The 20,215-nt window shown below is 39.0% G+C and overlaps 1 pseudogene; it reads left to right on the top strand.

Moving 5' to 3' along the window:
* Positions 1–204: 204 nt before the first annotated feature.
* LOC133074500 (olfactory receptor 5V1-like) overlaps positions 205–20,215 on the top strand; it is an 88,262-nt pseudogene continuing 68,251 nt past the window's right edge.

The following is a 20,215-nucleotide window of genomic DNA, read 5'->3' as shown; positions in this document are numbered from 1 at the left end:
AGAAACACATCATTGCAAAGCAACTATACTCCAATAAAAATTAATTTTAAAAAGGTGTGATGAACACACCAAAGGTAACTTAGAAACAGGAGTCATTAACTTCATGATATAAAACAGCAATGTTGACTTCTAGGAGAATAAAGTCCAAGACCTTCTTGGGCTCTCTTTCACGCAATACTTCCCTGTCTCCTGCCCTCTCACAGGATGACTTGGGATACAGTGGGAGACTCTCCCTTAAAGGAGGAGTCCAGGTTTGGATTGGCCAGTTACCAGCAGGTAAAGCTCTTAAAGAGAACATTCTCAATGTGCATGAATGTGGTGTTTCCTCTTCTCTCCTTTTGTTTCCTTCCAGGGGAAGCCCTCCTCTTTTCCCACGTGATGGCAGGATCTAGTGCTCAGGAGTGAGAAGACCCATGGCAGGTAGCAGAGGTCAAGTCTACATGCAAACTGCAACTGGTACTTGTCTTTTCCTTGTTGCATGTTATAGTTGTAGGATTGGGGAGGAGGGTTTGGTTTTTAGGAAGGTATTTACAAAGAGTGGGCCCAAAGCCTGCTTTGTTTCCATGCGATTAAAAAAAAAAAAATCCAACCCACTTAGAGAAATAATTTCTCCAAACAGTACAGCCTAGACCACCGGAATTTAGAGACTAGTCTATAGACATTGCACAATATTACTTTACTTCTTCTGGTTTACTTCATCTTTTGTCTATAACCATCAGAATCATTTAAATGGAAGGGTTATACAGAATCCCTAAAACCCCTGAATAAAATATCACTTTGCTGCTGCTGCTAAGTCACTGCAGTCGTGTCCGACTCTGTGCAACCCCATAGATGGCAGCCCACCAGGATCCCCCATCCCTGGGATTCTCCAGGCAAGGGTACTGGAGTGGGGTGCCATTGCCTTCTCCAAAATATCACTTTAATATAGTATTAAGGTCACCCTATAATAGAATCTCCATTCTATTATGTGCAACACCTAATCCAATATCCACTCTATCCCTCAATCTCAATTCTTTCATCAATAAATGAAACTACAAAGATGTTGACTTTAACCTCAGCTGTAAAAGGGGGTTGAACTATGCATTTTTAAATTTAATTTTTAATTGGAGGAAAATTGTTTTACAGTGTTGTATTGGTTTCTGCCATATAACAACACAAATCAGCCATAATTATATATAGACCCCCCTCCGTCTTGTGCCTTCCTTCCCTCCACCCTATCCCACCCCTCTAGGTCATCACAGAGCACCAGGCTGGACTCCTTGTGTTATATAGCAACTTCCCACTAGTTATCTATTTTACACATGATTATATATATATATTATTATATATATATAAATATATATATATTTTACACATGATTATATATATATATATGTAAATGCTACTTTCTCAATTTTCCTAACAACCTTCTTCTCCCACTGTGTCCACAAGTCCATTCTCTACATCTCCATTCCTTCCCTGCAAATAGGAACTATGCATTTTTTAATTTACTTTTTAACCTGTCTTTTTATCCATTAGGTGGTAAGTAATTTGAATGCAAGAATCATTCCTTATTTTCTGTGCTTCAAAGCACTGATTCAGTGTCTTTCATATGGTAACTTTCTAAATCCTATCTGTGGTACCAGAATAATAAGTTCTCAGAATTGGAAAGGATCTGAGAAGTCATAGGACCCAATCCCACATCCTGGGATGAACCTCCTCAAACTTCCAGGGTAAGTGGTTCATCTTCATGGACAAAGGGAGGAGGAGTTTATCTTCCAGGGGAGCCTGCTGCCTCACACAAGGCTCCGTACTGTTGTTGTACAGTCCTCGTTGTTGGAAAGTGCTTCCTTACCTTGTGCTGAAATTTGTCTCCCTATGAGGGCCATCCATCATACCTCGTGCTGTTCTCAGAACCACACATTGTCCGTTCCTGTGTGCATCTCATAGCTCTTCAAGGATTCAAAGTAGCTTTCATGTTAAGGGGGTTTAAATAACCTCTATTCCTTTATGTGTTCTTCAGAGGAAATGTCTTTCAGGACCCGGTATCTCTCCTTTGGAGGTTGGTTGGTCAAAATTTCTCATAAACTGTGGAGTCTGGAATCAACCACACAGAACAATGAGCAGAGAAAAGAGTGGACAAAACTTCTGTCCATGTATTTATGCTTAAGAAAACAGCTTTTCTGGCAGTGGTTCTACTGCCTATTTATGAATAACTTACAGCCGCAGTGAAAACACACATGTCATTTCATGCAAAATTCTGTGGAGTCCAATCTTACCCATCCCAAACTTGTGCAGCCACGTCTGGAGACCAGGTAAATGGCTTTATATTAATCCCTATTAATTAACTGTCCTCACTGATCAAGCCTGTTGAGATGTTCTTAAAACCCTGGCTCGATTAGGAATAATGATCCCTTTCTCAAGTGTTACTGTGAAGATTAGATGAAATAATGCATACAAAGCACGTAGAATTCCCCACACATAGAAGTTACTTAATAAACAGTTCATATTATTACAGCCAACCTAGTGATGGATTGACTCTAAATCTCTACCAGTTCTGGCATTCTGGGATTTTATTATTTTCAGGATAAACAGGTAATTTGGAACTCCTGGTTCTCAGTTTCATACTTACCCTAACGTTTTTGTTTGTTGCACGTTATTATACCCTGCTCTTGACCTAAATAATAAAGAACCTGTCTGCCAATGCAGGAGACATAAGAGGCACAGGTTTGATCCCTGGGTTGGGAAGATCCTCTGGAGGAGGGCATGGCAACCCACTCCAGTATTCTTGCCTGAGAATCCCATGAACAGTGGAGCCTGGTGGGCTATGGTCCATGGGGTCGCAAAGAGTCAGACGCGACTGAAGTGACTTAGCATACACACATGCACACACGCACGCAGGCCTGACCTAAAAAGTACAGAAGTAACAGGTTAAAAAGCAAAACTTTCCTTTCCTACCTCTACAACTAAGTTAGCCAAGTGATACAAGCAAAGATCACCAGACTGTCACCAGCAGTAAATTATATACTAAAGAAAAAGAGTTTGCTCAGAGGACAGAGTCAGAAACATTCATTAAGAATTATTAAGCAGGAGAAATTTCAATGCTGGGTGTGAAATCAGAAAACAGAAATGACACATGATGCAAAAAAAGACATTTTTGTACTTAATACAAATATGAGTCAATAAATGAAATAATTTGATGTATGTAGATATATAAAATGAGTTAAATATAGCTTTAAGGAGTGATTTTTAGCTGGTTGCATGATTAAGACCCTGAAAGTAAGTAAAATCAAGTCGCTCCATCATGTCCAACTCTTTGTCACTCTTTGCAACCCCATGGACTGTAGGCTACCAGGCTCCTCCCATGGGATTTTCCAGGCAAGGGTACTGGAGTGGGTTGCCATTTCCTTTTCCAGAGGATCTTCCCCACCAAGGGATTGAATCCAGGTCTCCCGCATTGTAGGCAGACGCTTTACCTTCTGAGCCACCAGGGAAGTCTAAGACCCTGAAAGTTGCCATCAAACTGGCATTGCCAAGTTTCTCAAAGTGTGATTCAAGGATTTCATGCACTGGGATCACCAGAGGTACTTGTTTAAAATGAAGATTCCTACCCACTACTATATATAAGTGAATGTGAAGTCGCTCAGTCATGTCTGACTCTTTGTGACCCCATGGACAGGCTCCTCCCACATGGGATTTTCTAGGCAAGAGTACTGGAGTGGGTTGCCATTTTCTTCTCCAACTATATATAAAACAGTCAACAAAGATCTACTGTATAGCACAGTGAGCTCAACTCAATAATTTGTAATAACCTATGTGGGAAAAGAAACTGAGAAAGAATGGAAATATGAATATATATATATGGATATATTCACATGTATAACTAAACCACTTTGTTGTACACCTGAAACTAACATAACACTGTAAATCAACTATCCTCCAATATAAAATTAAAAAAAAAATTTTTAATGAAGATTCCTCAATATTGAATCAAACCACTGAATTGGAATTGTTAAGATTGGACCTAGGAATTTGAATTTTAACCATGGCATGTGTAGATTCTGGTGTCCACAAAAAAATGAGACCCTCTGCAGTGTAATGGGCACCTGGAGGGTAAAGAGCAGCCACTGCATGGAGGAAAGAGAGGGAACTTCATCGCCTATACCTTCACACACATCTACTGTAGGCCTCAAGTCACCTCCTTGGAAGCTGTGTAGTTTGGAATTCTCATTCACTTTGGGCCACAAGGGACACCATGCAGAGCAACTGGGGTCTTCACAGTCATCAGACCTCCAATGTGCCTCAGTAAGATAACTTACCCAGGAGTTGGCTAATCCCTGAAAGGCCAGAGAGACCCCTCCACCATTGACAACCCCATATAGCCAGAAAGGCATTCATAAGAATAAGTTATTTTGAGGGCATTAGAGTCAACTTCCTGAATCACAATTTGGGGCCCTGCTTCTGACCCACTGGAGTTCAGGGCTAACTGTCACATTTGTCCCACGTGGAAAAGGAACGAACATGTACCCAGGTTGTGACAATCAAATCACGGAAGGGATTTTGGAACTGCGTCTGAAGTTGGTTATGGTTTGCTAGCGCATTTTGTTAGAAACAGAATGTGTAAATTTGAGATCTGCATCCACTCTGTGCACAAAAAAGCAGAGAAAAGTAATTAGCTGTATAAGAAAATGGGCAAAGAGAAGCAAAGACATAATAGTTCTTGTTTCCAACTTCTTCTTCATGGTCCATTCTTCCTGCATTCTTTCCCTTGGGTCCATGAAAGACCTCTGTATCCTTATGCCAAATACCCCTTCACTTCTCTTTTACATCACACCAATTCAAGGGACTTTCTAATACTTTTTAACTAAAAGAATCCTAATTAGCTAAGTCCATTTTGCCATGTAACAATTTATTTTTTTTCACCTCCTAGTATGCGACCTCTTCTGGTTATCTACCCCTCCACTCACATCTCTGTGTTCTGTGCTTTTTAAAAAAAAATATTTTGGCCATGGCATGTGGGATCTTAGTTTCTCAAACAGGGATCAAACCTGCAACCCTGCAGTTGAAGCTCAGTGCCTTAATCACTGGACCATAATGGAAGTCCCTGTGTTCTGTGTTTTTGATTCAATTTCCTGCTGTTCTCCTCCCACCCAAAGTTTCTACAGAATGTTTCCTATAACTGGCAAGCTTTTCTCCATCTTTAACTCTCTTCTGGCTTTAATTGGAGTCCAATTCTCCCCAGAGGCTAACCGTTGCCTGTGTTCCTCTCAAGGGGAGGCTTCTCTTTTCATATGTCTTGTTTCCTGTGATTAAGGAATGTCCACTGGGGTTTGTCCAGAAAGAAGTGGCAGATTAGCTACTTGGTAAGCATCTTATGTTTGAGATGCCTTCTGTTACCCTGTTGTCTCCCCATCACAGTGGGGAGACATGCACTCATGCACTTCATTCTCTAGCAAAACTGAAATTCTTTTCATCCTTGGTCTTTTCTGTGTGCTGTTCCCACTGCCTGATAATCTTTTTAACCTTCTTCACCAGACTAACTTCTACTCCCCCTTTTGTGCTCAGTTGCTAAATCATGTCCAACTCTTTGCGACCCTGCGGACTGTAGCCTGCCAGGCTCCTCTGTCCATGGGATTTCCCAGGCAACATACTGGAGTGGGTTGCCCTGTCCTTCTCCAGGGGATCTTTCCAACCCAGGGGTCAAACCCACATCTCCTGCATTTGGAGTTCTTTACCACTGAGCCATCAGTGATGCCCACTCACTCTTTAGCTCTCACTAACACGTCCCTCACTCTGGGAAGTTTTCCCTGATACCTTTTCTGAGAGTCATGCTCCCTTGCTCTTCTCCCATTATAGTGTGCTTCCCCTAGCTTCATATTTAACCACCTTCTAATACTACTGGGCCAATCATCAGTCTTTCCTATAGACTTTAAGTCCCACAAAATCAGGGGCTTTGTAGTTCTTGTTTTTACTTTCCCAACACACATGAGAGAAAGAAGGGATTTGACCTAATTTTGTACTCCCAGTTGCTGGGAACAGTGTTAGGTCTCTCTTGGCAGGAATTCCATAAACATTTGTTAAGGAAATGAACAGTCTTCCTCTGAGCTAAGAATATATCAACCTGCAGATTTCCATAATACGATGGCACATTTGGGATCCTGAGAGATAAAGAGGCCTTAGCTAGGGGCCAAAAGATATATGAGGGAGTTTTGCAACTACAAGAGAGCAAGACATTGTTTTGTAATGAATTGATTATAGTACTTGGGATATTCCCTGGGTGGGAATCTGCTTCCAGGCCTGAATGTGTGGGACAGACCCAGAAAATGACAGTATGACAGGAGCTAACATGGTTCTGCTTATTCCGTACCACCATGGATGAGCCCCCTCCTTCTCATCCCCTCTCTTTTCCTCCTGTGTGGATCTTCATTTCTGATGCAAGGGAACACAGAAAGCATGGTGATGGTCTTTTAAATTTGTCTCCTAACCTTGAAAATCCTTCCTGCTCTCCTTGTTTCTCACCACTTATCCCAGGACAAACACTGGTGGCTTTTTTCTGTGTATACTAGATAAGAAACTGAATTCAGTCAAGGTGCAAGTGCTTATCCCTTATTTGCCCCTTATTATTGTATTCCATATTTCATAGCATTCCCAGCTAGTCTAAAGCTTCCTGCCTTGACTGAAAAATTCAGTGTCTTATCTAATATACACAGAAGAAAAGCCAATATTGTTTGTCCTGGGGTAAGTACAAGTCAGATGAGCAAGAGACATGGGTTCGATGCCTGGGTTGGGAAGATCCCCTGGAGAAGAAAACAGCAACCTGCTCCAGGATTCTTGCTGGGAAATCCCATAGACAGAGGCATCTAGTGGGCTACAGTCCATGGGGTTGCAAAGAGCAGACATGACTAAGCACGTACACACACTCAAGATGATTATAAAAGACAAATATCTGAAAGTATCTAGAGAGTGTTATTAATCAAGATTTAATTTTCAGGCCCTTTTCAGAGAGAAAGCAATTGCTTTCTGAAATTTTCCCTCACATCCATGAATGACTTCATAATTATCTATCTCATGGTCCAAATAGACAGGTAACCCTGAGCACAGGTAACAGAAAGAGAGTGCTTGGTAAGACTTCTGTTATATTATTCTTCATTTTTGAAGCACATTTTCTTACTTAAATAGCCAACATTAAACACAACCATTTAAAATATTATTAGTAAATGAAAAATATAAGATCCAAATAAACAATTAGAAAAGAATGTCTATATGTGAGTAACTGAGTCACTTTGCTATACAGCAGAAATTGGCACAACATTATGATTAATTATATGTCAACAAAAATTAAAATAGAATCAAAAAATAAGCAGGTAAAATCAGACATCTTTCTCAGGCTTCCCTGATGGTCCAGTGGTTGAGAATCTACCTCACAATGCATGGGATGCAGGTTCAGTTCCCGGTCTGGTAAGATACCAACCATATGCTGCAGGGCAACTCAGTCCATGCACAACAACTACTAAGCACATGCTCTAGAGCCTGAAAGCCACAGGAGAAGCCACTGCAGTGCAAAGCCCACACACCACAACTGGAGACTAGCCCCTGCTCACTACCACTAAAGAAAGCCTAGGCGCAACAACAGAGACCCAGCACAGCCAAAAATAATCAAAAATAAATAAAGTTTAAAAATCTTTCTCACATTACATATCACTGCTCAGTCTAATCCTGATTCATATTCTCAGGCTTTGGTAAAGGTTTCCTTCTAATTCATCTGAGTTCTTATATTACTTTCATTCCTAGAACATCTTATTAGGATAACCATGGATTTTGGATGATCTTGGTACCACAACTTCCCTCAGACACAGCCACAGGTGATTTCTTTACCCAGCTTGCCTATTAGGACTAAATATAGAACTCTGCTGCCATCCCCCCTGGCTCATCTTCTCCTGTTTCTTTTACAACTTCTCTTATAAGCAGCATAAGTGGAAAGAGAACAATTAGTCATGTTAGTTGGTTGTATAAGTAGCAGGAACCTCTGTGACTATCTTTTTCATGATAAGGGAATAATATTTTATTCTCCTCAGAACAATATTAGGAGCTATTCCTCTTTGAAGCAGTTTTTCCTCACTAGGAAGTCCTTAAGTTTGCATAAAATGATTTCTCACAGCAGTTGCTCTAGAAAGTTGTTGCACGCACAAAGTGCTTCCAGTTAAAGAAAGCAGGTGCCTTTTTGTAGAAGACAAGTTTTAAGAAAACACACACACACACAGAAAATTTTGCAACATTTTACAACAAATATTCTCTGGAATTCTATCTTACCACAATCGTCCATGAAGTTCAGACAAACACATGTGCTATGGTCATACTGAGGCATTTCTTTTGGTTTCTAAGATTATTTGTCTTCCCAACTGTAAAAGTGCAGAAATACCAAAGGCTGCCAGCAAAATGTCCATTGGTCACTGAGTCAATGAATCCTGGATCTACTGCTGGGAAACCGTGATTTATCCTCCTCGGCAACTAGGATCATTAACAGGAGCAGAGTGGCCATGTGAGGAGCCTCCTTCTTCCCACTCTCCTCCATTCAATATTCTTCCCTTGGAGTCCTCACCTTCTGTGTGCACCATGGGATGAGTCAGTGGAGGACATGACCCACAGTCACCTGAACCTGCCTTGTGGGTTACTAAACTGAGCCAAAGGATGCCAGAGGAAGTGCATTACAGAAAGGAAACCTTTTCACCAAATTGAGTTCCAGATTTTCAGAAAAGAAGTCAGAAGTTACTGATAGAAACTCATTCTTTTTCTAGTGATTTATATTTATCGGTTGAGATTCTAAGCTAGAAACTCAGTCTCTCTCACCTTTCATTTATGTAGGAGGGATACTTAAGCAAGGAGAGAGAGTAATATTAACAACCACAGCATGACCTCATTTAATCCCCTAGTAACCCTGTGGATTAAATACTATTATTATCTCTAATATACATATGAGGAAGCTGAGGCTTAAATAGTGAGTAACCTGCCCAAAGTTATTAGAACTGAGATATAGACCTGGGATAAGACCCTTACTCTATCCTTGCTCAGCTCTTTTATAGTTCTTGGCTGGCATACCCCAAGGGGATATGAACAGAGGTAGGGTGGGGCTCTGGTTCTGCTCCGGAACATTCAGGCTCTACTGAAAAGGGAAGAGGCTTCTTGGGCCACTAGGTGAAGCTAAGAGTTCTGTCCTTTTATTTAAGGGTCAGTAAGCAAATGAAAGAAACCTGGAAGATAAAAGGAGCTTCTTACAAACTTACCCAAGGTGGCAGTTTCAGTCAAATCTCTCTACTTCACTCACTCCTTGGTGAGGAGTAGATGTTTAAAGATTGTTAATTTTGTGACTTGGGGGTGGGTTGTCTTTGATTTTTTTTTTTTAAGAGATCTTATGCCTGACCTGCTCAAATTCCCCTTTTCAACTGAGAGTTTCAAAGGCATTTGATGATACTTTATATTTAAAAACTATATTAGTGATGGGAGCCATATGAAAATGACCCAATCCGAAATCTTTATAGGAACAGTCTTTTCTCTCACTTTGTAGGCTTGAGTTAGCTAACGTAACATGGAAGGTAAGAGAGAAGAGTATGTTTCAACCACACACTGCCACAGAAAAGCAAATGGCCTGCCAGTGATGCTGATTCATTGCTAAGTCGCACGATTCTGAAAGAATCAATTGAGTTATCCTGAGTGCAATCTTTAACCAGCCCCCTCCCTGTTCATATATACATATTCATCACTTTTATCAGAAGATAATCCATTCTGGAAAGGCAGCTGCTTTCTAAATAAATTGCTGCTTCCTTAGCAGCTGAATCCAACAGGCTGTTTTTCTCACTTGAGTGAATTTGTTCTGACAACAGTGCATGCCAGTCATTTGCTCTTTTCCTTTCATAATTTGGTTTTATTATTAATCTATTCATTATGTTTATTGGCTCTGTCCATTATTTGGGAGCCTTAGTGCATATTTACAAGTGCAATAAAAAGAGACAGCCTCAGCTATTATAGCTTAGAGTCTAATAGGCAAAGACATAAAATGAACCCTCTATCTTCTACCTCTAACTGAAACCATGGGGGGCTACTGGTCGGCTCACCAAACTGACTAGCTAAAACAATATGATCCAGATAATGCAAACAAGTAAATGGTTTGCTTGATTTTTTTCCCCAGCTGACTCAAAATCAAATTTAAATAATCCTTTTAAAAATAATTATTAATATACAAGGGGTTCCCAGGAGGCTCTAGTGCTAAAGAACCCACCTCTCAATGCAGGAGACATAGATTTGATCCATGGGTCAGGAAGATCCCCTAAAAGAGGGCATGGCAACCCACTCCAGTTTTCTTTCCTGGAGAATCCCACAGACAGAGGAGACTGGTGGCTGTAGTACATAAGGTAGCAAAGAGTAAGAGACAACTGAAGTATCTTAGCACACCATGCACACATTAACATAAAATTCACATACCATAAAACTCACCCCTTTAAAGTATACAATTCAGTGGGTTTTTTTTTTTTTTTTTACTATATTCACAAAGTTGAGTAGCCATTACCACCTTCTAATTCCAGGACATTTTCATCCCCACCCCCCAGAAGGATCTCTTAGCCAACAACAGTCTTTTCTCCTCCCCCAGCACTCTTGGCAACCACAAGTTTGCTTTCTTTGTCTATGGATTTGCTTATTCTGGGAATCTTATATAATGGAATAACATGCGACCTTTTGTGTATGGCTTCTTTCAATAAACAAAGTTTTCCAGTTCATCTATGCTGTAGCATACATTCATACTTCAATCCTTGATTATTCTTAAAGACTAATTTTTTTTAGAGCAGTTTTAGGTTCACAGCAAAATTGAGAGGAAACATCGAGATTGCTTATACACTCCCTGCCCCCACACATGCATAGCCTCCTCCATTATCAACACCCCCCCACCAGAATGGTACATCTGTTAAAGTGGAAAAACCTACATTGACACCTCATAATGACCCAAAGTTCATAGTTTATATTGTAATTCACTCTTGGTATTGTACATTCTATTGGTTTGGACAAATGTATAATGACATATATACATCATTATCATATCAGTAAATGATATTTCATGGTCTAGATGTACCACTGTTTATCCACTCACCTACTGAAGGACATCTTGGTTACTTCTAACTTTTGTCAATTATGAATAATCCTGCTATAAATAATCCATATGCAGATTTTTATGTGAACATAAGCTTTCAATTCCTTTGAATGATTACCAAGAAGCATGAATGCTAGGTAACATTTGTATCTATTCTTCGGTGAAGTGTCTGTTGAAGTCTTTGGCCAATTTTAAAACTGGATCATCTTCTTATTGTTGAGTTTTAAGAGTTCTTTGTATATTTTGTATAAATCCTCTATCAAATGTGTCTTTTGCAAATGTTTTTTCTCAGTTTGTGGTTTCCTCATTCTCCTGACATTATCTTTCACAGAGCAGAAGTTATTAATTTTAATGAAGTTCAATATCAATTAATTCTTTCAAGGTCTGTGTCTTTGGGGTTGTATTTGAAGTCATTGCTCTATCCAAGGTAATCTAGTTTTTCTTCTATGTTATTCTTTATAATTTTACATTTAGGCCTTTGATTCATTTTCAGTTAATTTTTGTGAAGGGTGTAAAAGCCTTGTATTTATATTCACTCCTTTGCATTTAGATGTCCAGTGGTTCCAGCACGAATTGTTTTATTATTTTTATTTATTTATATTTTGCTGTGTTGGGTCTTCACTACTGCTTGTGGACTTTCTCTAGTTGCAGTGAGCAGGGGCTACTCTCTAGCTGTGGTGTGCAGGCTTCTTATTGCAGTAGCTTCTCTTGTTGTGGAACACAGCCTCTAGGGTATGTGGGCTTCAGTAGTTGTCGTGGGGCACAGGCTTCACTGCCTTGTGGAATGTGGGATCCTCCTGGACCAGGGATTGAACCAGTATTCCATGCATTGCAAGGTGGATTCTTAACCACTGGACCACCAATGAAGCCCCTATTTATTTTTAATAGAATTATAGTTGATTTACAATATTATATTACTTTTAGGTATATAGCATAGTGATTCAATATTTTTATAGTTCACACTCCATTAAAAGTTTTAACAAGATAATGGCCATAATCCCCTGTGCTGTACAATATATCCCCATTGCTTATCCATTTTATACATGATAGTTTGTATCTGTTAATCTCATAACCCTAATTTGCCCCTCTCTCTTCCCTCTTTTCTTTGGTAACTGCTAATTTGTTCTCTATATCTGTGAGTCTGTTTCTGTTTTGCATATACTTTTGTTTGCATTATTTTTTTAGATTCCATTATCTTTTTTTTTAAATTCATTTATTTGGCTGCACCAGGTCTTAGATGCAGCATGTGGGATCTAGTTCCCTGACCAGGGATCAAACCTGGGCCCCCTGCATTGGGAGCTCAGAGTCTTAACCACTGGGCCAGCAGGGAAGTCCCAGATTCCATTATCTTAATTGCAGATGATATCTAATATATAGAAAATCATGAAGATTCAACCAAAAAACTGTTATAGCTAATCAAATTTAGTAAAGTTGAAGGATATAAAATCAACATACAGAAATTAATTGTATTTCTCTACATTAAGAACAGAATATTTGGGGGGAAATATCTCATTCACAATAGCATCAAAAACAATGAAATAATCCAGAATAAATTTAACCAAGAAGATAAAAGATATGTATACTGAAAACTACAAGACTTTGATGAAAGAAATTAAAGAAGACACAAACAAATGGAAAAATATCCTGTGTTCATGGATTAGAAGAATTAATGTTCATACTGCCCAAAGCCATTTATATATTCAATGCAATATCTATCAAAATTCCAATGCCTTTTTTTTTTTAACAGTAATACAGCAAACAATCCTAAAATTCACATGAAATCATAAAGGACCCTGAATAGGTAAAGTAATCCTGAGAAAGAAGAACAAAACTGGATGCATCACACTTGCTGATTTCAAACTATACTGCAAAGTATAGTATTCCAAACAGTATGATACTGGCATAATAACATATATACATCAATGGGACAGAATAGAACGCTCAGAAATTAACCCATATAATGCAAAACAGAAAAAGAGACACAGAAATACAGAACAGACTTTTGAACTCTGTGGGAGAAGGCGAGGGTGGGATGTTTCGAGAGGAATCGGGTGGAGAGGGAGGTGGGAGCAGGGATTGGGATGGGGAAGACGTGTAAAAAAAATAAGAAAAAAAAAATTAACCCATATATATATATGGCCAACTAATATTTGACCAAGAATACTCAATGGGGAAAGGATAGTCTCTTCAATAAACGGTGCTGGGATAACTGGATAACCACGTGCAGAAAATAAAATTGGACACCTAGAATACACCACTGACAAAAATGAACTCAAAATGGATTAAATACTTGAATATAAGACCTGAAACTGTAAAACTCATAGAAGAAAACAAAGGGAAATCTCCTTGACAATGTCTTAGCAATGATTTTTTTGGTAATGACACCTTAAGCACAAATGACAAAGCAATAATAAATCAGCTGGACTATATCGAACTAAGAAAGTTCCTAGGCAGCAAAAGAAATTATTAACAAAACGAAAAGAAAATGTTCAAAATGGGATAAAATATTTGCAAACCATATATCTGCTAAGAGGGTAATATCCAAAATATAGAAAGAACTCACAGGACTCAGGGGAAAAGTAACAAACAATCTAAAAAATAAGCAGAAGATCTGAATATTTTTTCCAAAGAAGACAAATAAATGATCAACAGGGACACAAAAGGGTGCCCAACATCACTAATCATCAGGGGAATGCAAACCAAAGCAATGAGATATCACCTCACACTTGTCAGAATAGCAAACATGGCAGAAGATAAGAGACAAAAAAAAAAAAAAATTAGAGATAATGAGTGTTGGAAAGGATGTGGGGAAAGGTGAAACTTTAGGCAGTATGGGTACCCAAAGGGCAGCCACTACGGAAAACAGTATGAAGGTGCCTCGAAAACTAAATACAGAACTGCCATGTAGTTCTGATGGTAATTATCTGAAGGAAATAGAAATAGTAACTCAAGGGCTTCCCCAGTGGCTCAGTGGTAAAGAATCCGCCTGCCAATACAGGAGACATGGGTTCAATCTCTGGTCCAGAAAGATCCCACATTCTGCAGAGCAATTAAGCACCACAACTACTGAGCCTGTGCTCTAGAACCCCATCTGTCTATGCTTAATCACTCGGTCGTGTCCAACTCTTTGCAACCCCATGGACTGTAGCCCGCCAGGCTCCTCTGTCCATGGGGATTCTCCAGGCAAGAATACTTGAGTGGGTTGCCCTGCCCTCCTCCAGGGGATCTTCCCAACCCAGGGATCAAACCCAGGTCTTCCACATTGCAGGCAGATTCTTTACCATCTAAGCCACTAGGGAAGCCCAAGAATACTGGAGGGGGTAGCCTATCCCTTCTCCAGGGGAACTTCCCAACCCAGGAATAGAACCAGGGTCTCCTGCCCTGCAGGCAGATTCTTCACCCGCTGAGCTACCAGGGAAGCAGCCCAGGAGCTGCAACTACTGAGCCCACATGCCACAACTACTGAAGCCCACATGCTCAAGAGCCTGTGCTCCTCACAAGAGAAGCCACCACAAGGTGAAGCCTGCACACCACAACCAGAGAGCAGCCCTTCCTTGCTGAAACTAGAGAAAAGCCTGTGCAGCAACAAAGACCCAGCACAGCCAAACATAATAAATACATAAATTTTAAAAACTAGTAACTCAAAAAGATACATGCAGTCTCATATTCACTGCAGCATTATTTATAATAGCCAAGACACAGAAACAACCAAGTGTCCACTAATAGATGATAGATAAAGAATATGTGCAATCTCTCTCTATAGATAATATTATCTGGCTATAAAAGAGAAGGAAATTTTCCAGTCTGTGACAACATGGACAGGCCTTGAGGCCATTATACTAAGTGAAATAGATAAAGAAAGACAAGTACCACATGATCTCACTTATATATGGAATCTAAAAACATCAAACTGGTAAAAACAGAGAGTAGAGAGGTGATTATCAAGATCTGGGGAGTGTGGGAACTTGGAAAGGTTGGTCAGTGGGTACAAATTTTCCACTAGAAGATGAATAAGTTGTGGGAATCTAGTGCAAAGCATTGTGACTATAGTAAACAATATTGCACTGTATACTTGAAAATTGCCAAGAAAGTAGATCTTCAATGTTTGTACCACAAAAAGATATGGTAAATATGCTATAGTGATAATCACATTGTAGTATATAGTGTATCAAATCACATTGTACACTTTAAACTTACACAAAGTTAAATATAAGTTGCTAGGAGGGATTGGGGGCAGGAGGAGAAGGGGACAACAGAGGATGAGATGGCTGGATGACATCACCGACTCGATGAACATGAGTTTGGGTAAACTCCGGGAGTTGGTGATGGACAGGGAGGCCTGGCATGCTGCGATTCATGGCATTGCAAAGAGTCAGACATGACTGAGTGACTGAACTGAACTGAACTGATATCTCAATAAAGCTAACAAAATAAAATGAAGCTGACTATTCAGCCCCTTAAGCAAAACAGAACAGAACATTCCTTTAAAAAAAAATGATCAAGACAGATACACAAACATTCAAGAAAGGGGCAATAAATATTTTTTCTCATATAAGCCTTTGATTAATCTTGAAAAACTACATCATACCATCTACATTATTAAGTAATATAAAAGATTTTCAACATAACTTTTAAAAGATGCAAAACATATACTTTTCAGGGTATCATGCATATTGGCATATTTAATTAAGATAGGTACAGCACTCCTGTGGAATCTGAATAACAATTTGATTGCTACCATGACCCATTTTTGAAAATGCATAAACATGCTCTTTTTTAAGAGTTGGAAATATACATTATTTAATTTCCTTATTGAACTTCTATTTTATTATAATTTTATCTAAATGTATCATAGTTTATGCTCTTAAGCACACAGATTGAAAGTAAGTTTTAAAATTTCTCATTACTTTAAAGCTCTAAGTATTAAAATATACTTCTGAATTGAATTATAATAATAATAATAATGTCTACACATGGACATCACCAAATGGTCAATACTGAAATCAGATTGATTATATTCATCGTAGCCAAAGATGGAGAAGCTCTATACAGTCAGCAAAAACAAAACCTGGAGCTGACTATGGCTCAAATCATGAGCTCCTTATTGCAAAATTCAGGCTAAAATTGAAGAAAGTAGGAAAAAACACTACATCATTCAGGTAAGACCTAACAACTCAAATCCCTTATTTGGTATATACATACATTTAATATATAAATACAGTAGAGGTGATGAATAGATTCAAGGGATTAGGTCTGGTAGACAGTGCCTGAAGAACTGTGGACAGAGGTTTGTAACACTGTATAGAAGACACTGACCAAAATCATCCCAAAGAAAAAGAAATGCAAGAAGGCAAAGTGGTTGTCTGAGGAGGCTTTACAAATAGCTGAGGAAAGAAGAGAAGTGAAAAGCAAGGGAGAAAGGGAAAGATATACCCAACTGAATGCAGAGTTCCAGACAACAGCAAGGAGAAAGAAGAAGGCCTTGTTCAATGAACAATGCAAAGAAATAGAGGAAAACAACAGAATGGGGAAGACTAGGGATCTCTTCAAGAAAATTAGAGATACCGAGGAAACATTTCATGTAACAATGGGCATGCTAAAGGGAAGAAACAATAAGGACCTAACAGAAGCAAAAGAGATTAAGAACAGGTGGCAAAAATACACAGAAGAACTCTACAAGAAAGGTCATATGACTGGATAACCATGATGGAATGGTCATTTACCTAGAGCTTGGCATCCTGGAGTATGAATTCAAGTGGACCCTAGGAAGCATTCAGTTCAGTCACTCAGTCATGTCCAACTCTTTGCGATCCTATGGACTGCAGCATGCCAGGCTTCCCTGTCCATCACCAATTCCCGAAGCCTAGTCACTCATGTCCATCGCATCAGTGATGCCATCCAACCATCTCATCCTCTGTTGTCTCTTTCTCTTCCCACCTTCAGTCTTTTCCAGCATCAGGGTCTTTTCCACTGAGCCAGTTCTTTGCATCAGGTGGCCAAAGTATTGGAGCTTCAGCTTCAGCATCAGTCCTTCCAATGAATATTCAGGACTGATTTCCTTTAGAATGGACTGGTTGGATCTCCTTGCAGTCCAGGGAACTCTCGAGAGTCTTCTCCAACACCACAGTTCAAAAGCATCCATTCTTCTGTGCTCAGCTTTCTTTATATTCCAACTCTCACACCCATACATGACTGCTGGGAAAACCATAGCTTTGACTAGACAGATCTTTGTTGGTAAAGTACTGTCTCTGCTTTTTAATATGCTGTCTAGGTATGTCATAGTTTTTCTTCCAAGGAGCAAGCGTCTTTTAATTTCATGGCTGCAATCACCATCTGCAGTGATTTTGGAGCCTAAAAAATAAAGTCTGTCACTGTTTCCATTGTTTCCCCATCTATTTGCCATGAAGTGATGGGACCAGCTGCCATGATCTTAGTTTTCTGAATGTTGAGTTTGTTTTTTTTGTTTTTTTTTTTTTTTTCATTTATTTTTATTAGTTGGAGGCTAATTACTTTACAATATTTTAGTGGTTTTTGTCATACATTGACATGAATCAGCCATGGATGCTCGGGCCTGGTACACTGGGAAGACCCAGAGGGATCGGGTAGAGAGGGAGGTGGGAGCGGGGATCAGGATGGGGAATACATGAATGTTGAGTTTTAAGCCAACTTTTCATTCTCTTCTTTCACTTTCATCAAGAGGTTCTTTAGGCCTTCTTTGCTTTCTTCCATAAAGGTGGTGTCATCTGCATATCTGAGGTTACTGATGTTTCTCCTACCAATCTTTATTCCAGCCTGTGCTTCATCCAGCCTGACATTTCTCATGATGTACTCTGCATATAAGTTAAATAAGCAGGGTGACAATATACAGCCTTGATGTACTCCTTTCCCATATTGGAACCAGTCTATTGTTACATGTCCAGTTCTAACTGTTGCTTCTTGACCTGCATAGAGAAGCATAGGAAACATTACTATGAACAAACCTAGTGGAGGTGACGGAATTCCAACTGAGCTATTTGAAATCCTAAAAGATGATGCTGTTAAGGTGTTGCACTCAATATGCCAGCAAATTTGAAAAATTCAGCAGTGGCCACAGGACTGGAAAAGGTCAGTTTTCACTTCAATCTCAAAGAAGGGCAATGCCAAAGAATATTCCAACTACCAGACAACTATACACATTTCACATGCTAGTAAGGTTATGCTCAAAAATCCTCCAATCTAGGCTTCAGCAGTATATGAACCAAGAACTTCCAAATGTAGAAGCTGAGTTTAGAAAAAGAAGAAGAACCAGAGATCAAATTGCCAACATTCATTGGATCGTAGAAAAAGCAAGGGAATTCCAGAAAAACATCTACTGCTACACTGATTACGCTAAAGCCTTTGACTGTGTGGACCACAACAAACTGTAGAAAGTTCTTAAAGAGATGGGAATACCAAACCACCTTACCTGCTTCCAGAGAAACCTGTATGCAGGTCAAGAAGCAACAGTAGAAATTGACATGGAACAATGAACTGGTTCCAAATTGGGAAAGGAGTATGTCAAGGCTGTATATTGTTACCCTGCTTATTTAACTTATATGCAGAGTAAACATGCAAAATACCAGGCTGGATGAAGCACAAGTGGGAATCAAGATTTCTGGGAGAAATATTAACAACTTCAGATATGCAGATGATACCACTCTAATGGCAGAAAGCAAAGAGGAACTAAAGAGCCTCTCGATGAAGGTGAAAGAGGAAAGTGAAAAGGCTGACTTAAAACTCAACATTCATAAGTCTAAGATCATGGCATCTGGTTCCATCACTTCACTGCAAATAAAGTGGAAAAAGTAGAAAGTGAAACACTTTATCTCTTGGGCTTCAAAAAACACTGTGGACAGTGACTGCAGCAATGAAATTAAAAGGCACTTGCTCCTTGGAAGAAAAGCTATGACAAACCCAGACAGTGTGTTAAAAGCAGAGACACCACTTTGCCAACAAAGGTCCATATAGTCAAAGCTATGTTTTGATAGTCATGTACAGCTGTGAGAGTTGGACCACAAAGAAGGTTGAGCACCAAAGAATTGATGCTTTTAAACTGTGGTGCTGGAGAAGACTCTTGAGAGTCCCTTGGACAGTAAGGAGATCAAACCAGTCAATCCTAAAGGAAAATCAACCTGAATATTCATCGGAAGAACTGATGTTGAAGCTCCAAAATTTAATTGGAAAAGACCCTGATGCTGGAAAAGATTGAAGGCAAAAGAAGAGGGCAGCTGAAGGTGAGATGGTTAGATAGCATCACCAACTCAATGGGCATGAATTTGAGCAAACTTCAGAAGATAGTGAAGGACAGAGGAGCCTGGCATGCTGCAGTCCATGGGATTGCCAAGAGTTAGACATGACTTCACTACTGAACAACAATAACACATAGTCAAAATAACATGAAATTTATTTGAAATCTTTTCAAATTGAAATATGTTGTTAAACATAAAGGAATAAAATTTCATTGGAAATGGAACTTTTAAAAAAAATTAATTCATATGTCCAACATTACTTATCGGTTAAAAAAGGATTTACTGTCAATTCTACATTTTGTTTTTATAGCTTTTAGTGCTAAGCAATTAAGCTCAAGTAAATAAGTGGCTGGATATGAAAAGAGTTTTGCCATATCACTGTCACTTAATTCTTTTAATATCTTCTGAGCTATAGGCCAAAAATCACAGAGCATTGTATAATCAATTATATCAAAGTACATTATTATAGCTAATACCTAACTTTAGTTGAAAGCAAATGACTGGAAATCATTTAACTTACAAAATGATTTATTACCCATTCATTATAGTCATTCACTTTCTCATATTCTGGGAACGATCCCAAAAAGGCTTTACTAAGACTTATCAAATTACTATTAATTATGCCTGTTCCTCTCCAACTTAGAGATACTTGTTTTACTCTATAAATCCAGAAACAATTCAGAAATTAAATTACTGTTTGTTTGAATACATCTTTGGAAAATTTTTTAAATGAAATGTTTTTATTTTACCATTGCTTTTGTCAAAACCTTGGAGTTGCTATTTGATACCCACTTCATTCAATTCATTGTAAATATCCATAATCTAAGTGACA

The sequence above is a fragment of the Dama dama genome, chromosome 20 (assembly GCF_033118175.1).
Source record: "Dama dama isolate Ldn47 chromosome 20, ASM3311817v1, whole genome shotgun sequence".
Taxonomy (NCBI): Eukaryota; Metazoa; Chordata; class Mammalia; order Artiodactyla; family Cervidae; genus Dama; species Dama dama.
The sequence above is the reverse complement of the archived record's forward strand: the minus strand, read 5'-3'. Positions and strand labels throughout refer to the sequence as shown.